This window comes from Simochromis diagramma, unplaced genomic scaffold, assembly GCF_900408965.1.
Source record: "Simochromis diagramma unplaced genomic scaffold, fSimDia1.1 OVJJ01000303.1, whole genome shotgun sequence".
Lineage (NCBI taxonomy): Eukaryota > Metazoa > Chordata > Actinopteri > Cichliformes > Cichlidae > Simochromis > Simochromis diagramma.
The window spans coordinates 297,132-303,131 of NW_024386791.1; positions in this window are offsets into that span (position 1 = coordinate 297,132).

Here is a 6,000-nt window from a genome sequence, read left to right on the forward strand (position 1 = left end):
TACTGCATCGAGGCCAATAGTTTTAAAAAAAAATATAAGAAACATCTTCCTAACTTCCTTTTGTCAAATTCAGATTTGCGGTGTCTCAGAGGTGCCTTAATGGAGGAGCTACACAGGGGGGATTAAACAGGAGATAATGGATTTCAGTCCGTCTTCAGTGTGCTGTGTGGAGTCTGCACTGAGCTTTTAAACACAGCTGCCATTAGTTGCTTATCAGCTGCAGTATAGCAGCTATAGAAAGCATTCAGACGTCTTCACATGCTGAAGAGGTCTATTGTGTTGTACATTTCATTTTAAGTAGAGAGAGTTGTATGTTTTCCTCTCGAACTATGCTGAATAACCTTTTACCTTAAACGTAACTGTGAGTTGGAGTGGATCATTTTTGGCTCAGTTTTTCTTTCCCTTAGTTTAGTTTCTGTTGTTGGTTCTGCACCCCGTAACATGGTGTTCCCACCATCTCCATCCTTTGCTCTAAGGACTGTGATAACCAGATAATAAGTGTGAATCGGGCCAAATAATTCTTTCATTGTGCTCTGAATTCTTTAAATACTGTCTCCCAAATCCCAAAGTCCAACTTGGCTGTCATTTGTGTTTTGCTAAGAGTGGCTTCTGTCTAGCTGCTCTGACATAAAGTGATGAATTGAATGAAATGGTTTTCTTTCCAGCCCGTTTTCACATCCCTGCTGAGGACTTCTGAAGCTCGGTGAGTGACTTGTTCACCTTTCTGACCAAAGCCGCTCTTGTAAATTGCTTAATTTAGCCAGCTGCAGGAGGTCTGGTGGCTCCAAATTTCTTCAATTTCACAGGTTTTGTGGTAACAGTGCTCTTGGGAAAACCTTTAAAAGGATTTAAAACCCCTCCCTGTGAGCTATGGCTCACCAGGTTTTTGCCTACAGAGACTTGGATTTCATGGCTTTAATTTGTCCTGGCTTACAGTGTGAGTTGTGGGACAGTCACAGGTGTGTCGCCCATCTCTGTCCAATCAGTTTAGTTTGACACAGCTTCAGTCATGTTCTACACTCCTCCCAATGATAGTTTGGTTTTTTGACATCATGAACATGGACAAATATAACACTTTTATTCTTTCTGTAGCAAATTGTAATAAAAGCAAGCCTGTAAACACGAGGCTACTGACATGGTCACTTTATTAAACGGGGTTACGGACTAACACTGGCACCAATGAATGCAATCAATGTAGCAAATTGAATCGAGCATAATTTTCTCAGTCTCCAGTCTGCTGTAGGGGCCGCCGGGCCTTCCTGTTTCCCAATCAGCGGCACTTATCAAAATCCCAAAGCCTCCAATGTGAGACAAGGGTCACGTCAGTCAGACAGAAGATGTAGTCCAGGCGGGGAAATGTGAAATGAAGGCTGAAATGAGCAGATTTCAAAAAGGACAAAGCGATTTTGGAGCCAAAGAGAGCAAAGAGCCAAAACATTAAATATTGTTACCGTGGAAAATTTACCTAGCTGATTTGTTTTACTGCGGCTCTGAGTATTCCACTTATGCTGTGACTGCTGGCAGGTTTTAATAGGTAATCATTTCACTGCTGTCCATCACTTTACACTGGAGGGAGCTGCAGCCCCATTTAACTTTAAATTGGTATTTGTAAGGCCAGTAGGCAGTGCAGGCAAGGATTTGTTTACAGCCCTAAGTCTACATTGTTTTAGCTTTCATCTTTAAAGGCTGTGGTTTAGGAGCTTACCGTCGTGTGGATTGCACTGCTGTCAGTCTGGGTGTTTCCTATCTCAGGCTTTGATGGCTGCAGCTCAATTCATAGGAAAAAAGAAATTAAGTTATGGCGCAACAGGAGCTGAAAGAGGCATTGTGTTTGTGCAGAGGTGAAGAGGAAGTTTCAAAGAATGAGCAAAAGCAGAAAACATGAAAACACAACTTTTTCATCTGCTTGCGAGACTGTGAGAGTAAAAGCTCTCACGAGTAGACTCTCATAGTGGCTGAAAAGCAGTGCACAGAAACAAACACCGTTCATAAGACTGAACATTTAACATCAAAGAATTGTATGTTGCCAGAAGCTATAATTAGGACATAATACTGTGTAATACCCCACAGCTAAAGGATTCAAGGAAAAGCCATTTGTGAAGCTCAACTATTTATCAGCTTTCCATTCTCTAGACGGCTGATCAGTTTTCCCAAGGGCCCATTCGAGTCCCTCATTTATCTTCATGTATTGTAAGGATCAATGGTGGGATTTGTTAACCCAGATTAAATGAATGAAGGGGGTAATCAGACAGGCAGTTAGCCCACTTTGTGTGATCGAAAACACTTAGATTAAATTGAAATCCCAGGCGCATATATTTAAAATATATGTATCGGCACACTATCACAGAAGCACACAGGACACAGGCGTGCAGTGTAAAGCAGTTATTGCATTGCATCGTGAGGCATTTAGTATTGATCCAAATAACTCCATGTGCACCTATTTGAGACCGAGTCCTGACAGCCCACTCAGAAGAAACAGCATATTATTTCCATGTTAGCTTCACTTTGCTGGTGCTGAATGCACTGTAGGATTGATTTGAACATTTCATTGATCACCTTTACGACACAGGTCTGAAGAGCGATTTTCCTTAACTTTCAAATATGAGATCCCGAGGCCTGAGGATGCTTACTGGTGCTCTGAGGAAACAGTGGGAAAATGTCCAAGATTTTCCAAACTTGGCCTGCCAGCAGGTCTTAAGGTGGGCTGGAATGGCGTTCTGTCACCTTCAGTGGATTAGTAATTCAATCTGGCAGGTGGTTAGATACAATGCAGGCCCTTACAGCTGATGTCATTCGGACAGTCAAGTCACCACATGGTCCCGCCTGCACACTCGCTTTTCTCTTCTTATCCTTCTCACGCGTGCAGATGTCAATATATTTGTTTGCGCTGCGCTTCAGCAGACGAATTCTACAGGGTGGCTTCTTTCAAGTAGCAGCTAATTTCAAAAGCAGTGTTTCATACAGCTCAATATACTCTCACTGGCCACTTCAAGGGGGTTGCACACCCTTTTGCGTTCAGAACCGCTTTAATTTTTCACGTCATGGATTCAACTCTACGATTTTGATCCATGTTGGCACATTTGCTGCAGATGCAGCTGTGTGATGCATGATGCCACATAATGCTGCGGGATCCACGATGCAAATCTCCTTTTCCACCACTTCCCAAAGCTGCTCTACTGCTGAGGCCGTTTGAGTACAGTGAATTCATTGTCGTGTTCAAGAAACCAGCTCGAGATGATTTTGTGCAGTTGCCAAACACACACAGGAGGCTGTTTGTGTGGAGTCTGGCACACATCGAGCCTTGCTAGCTGAAGTTGCAGTATTTATCAGAAACAAACCAAAGTCAAACAAAACTTCACTCTGTGAGATCAAAGAGAACAGGAGAAGAAGATGTGTTGATGTGAGGTGTTGCTGAGAATTCTGGTTATTTCAAGAAAATATTTTATTTTAAGAAAAATGTCAGTACTGGGGTACAGTTTACAGTCACTTTCTGTGGATTTCTGTGGTCACAACTAGATTAGGTCCTGGGTGAGAGCAGTGATAAGAGAGAGACGCTCTTTAAAAACTTATCTTGTGATAAAATCAACAATTTTTTCTTTAATTTGACTGGATATTTTGTATTTGCACTTAATTCAAAATAAATTCCAAGATAGCTGACGAAAGCCAGAACCTCTAGAAGGGATTTGGTAGAAATCATCAATTTGAACTCTCACTTGCCAAATTCCACCTTTATATCAGCTAGGAGTGGGAAAGCAGCCATAATGGCTTAGACTCAGAATGACGGCCAAATCTACAAAGAGCGGTGAACGTCAGAGCAGCAGCAGCAGCACAGGAGATAATTACAGCCTGTTCACAAAGAAAATACACGCTATTATGTGACACATTTCTATGTGCGTCATCAGCCTCTTTGTTGGTTAGTTTAATCATTTCTCACATGGCTGTTTTTCTGCAAGAACCTTTGCCCTTTTCTTCTTTACTTTGACATCTCTGATAATCAGTTTGCATTGTGTTAATTAACACTGATTTGTTTCTTTGATACAGTGGTTTGTCGGTGCTGTCCTCAGGACCCACGGAGCTCTTGGTCATCTATCTTACCAGTTGGTTAATTGCAGTTAATTGCATTCACCTGCCATCGCAGGTGTCAAATAATCGCTCATTAGATGCCTGGAATAAAAAACAGCAGGGGTGTGAAACTGCAGGATGGGAAAGTACTGGTTTGAAAGAAGTGAGTAAAAAATAAATAAATAAATAAATTAAAAAAACTTAAAAGGTTATTTCTTCTAAAAGAAGTGGGTCAGTCAATGAGCTCGAACACTTTCCAAACAACTTCAAAATAGCCAATCGATAGAAATTCTCATTAATTTCAGCCGTTCGTTCATCTAACTTTCAAAGGAAGGCAAGGGTTTCACACAAACAGGAGATAATTAACGCTGCCTTTTGTGAAGTGTTGTGGTGTTTGCACCAGCAGTTATGCATTAAATTGGCTGGTAATAATAACCCCTCGTGCACTGTCTGCATCATTCATCTGTGACAAATGAGCTCAAGAGATTCCGTGGTCATATTTCATTTGTTTTCTCAATCCAGTGAGGTGAATATTTTCTGTTTTAGCATTTAATTTCATAATGCTTTATTATACCCACCCACAGTCTCCTGGCATAACTGTGGCATGGCTGAGCTTCCTGCTGTCAGCTGAGTAAGTGTCGCTTTCAGCCACATGGGAAGAAAAGCAGGCAAAAGTCAGATTTGTTAATGCGACTCACGCTGCGTGCAGGTGCAGGAAGAGTTTAGTTTTCTATATATATACTGCGACCTAAGACAAAGTTTGATTTTCATAAAGGTCTCAAAAGTAGATAAAGAGAACCCAAACAGGCGAATTAAATGAAAATATTATACCCTGTCATTTATTCCATATATCAAATAGTCAGATGTTACATATCTGTTGAAAGCTGAATTCAGAATGTGATGTTTTTTGGTCACAGGGATTGCAATAGGCATCAGGGCTCTGACACCTACAGGAGCTGCCATGAAGTTCCCGGCATACAGTTCTGGTGCTGATGTTAATGCCAGAGGAGGTTTGGACCTCAGTGGTTAGTGAATCAGCAGAGCATTGCTGACTTTTACTCACTGGGCGCCGTTAGGACTCAGCAACCGTGCTCTGTAACTTTATGTGGTTTGATACTCTGTGGCTGAGCTGCTTTGGTTCCTCAACGCCTTTACAATAATAACACTTTCAGTTTACTGTACAATAGGAATGAAGAAATGTCATTAACTGACTTGTTGTGGGAGTGGCATCCTATTACAGTACTACTTTTACAGAGTGCATGGTTAGGTGCTTGATTTTATACACCTGGTAGCAGGATGGAAAAGATCTGAATTCAGAAATTAAGAGATGTGGCCCAACATATTGTCCATGCAGTGTATGGACAAATTTCAAAACTAAATTTAGAAGAGCTGAAGGCCTCTCTTCCATTGGCTAATCTTTCCTAATGTGTAACCAGGAGAGCACTAACCGTGAATAGTGCGCAGGGCAGGGCTGCAAGGAGAAAGTCACAAAGATCATGTGGACAAGCAAAAACCTCCCGTTTGGAAAAAGAAAACCACTGAATCGTAGCATGAGAACTATATTAGTGGTGCCACAGTTTATATCTGTTTTGATGCATCTATTTCTGGACTGGTCATCATCACTGATGGAGAAATGAATTCTGATTATACCAGCAAACTCTAAAGGTCAGTTGCAGGACATTTGTCTGTGAGCTGAATTATAAGATAAACTGGGTCATGCAGCAAACTGACAACGCTCAACACAGAAGGCTTCTACTCAGTGAAGAATGAATGGTATGGATTAAAACTATAAGATTATAACCCAAGAAGTACCTTAGGCAACATTTTCATGTGAGGAAATCCACCATCATCCACGAGCTGAAGCTGTTCTGAACCAAGGAATGAGTTTTTCCCCAAAGCGATGCACAGGACTGGTCAGCATTTACCACAAATGGCATT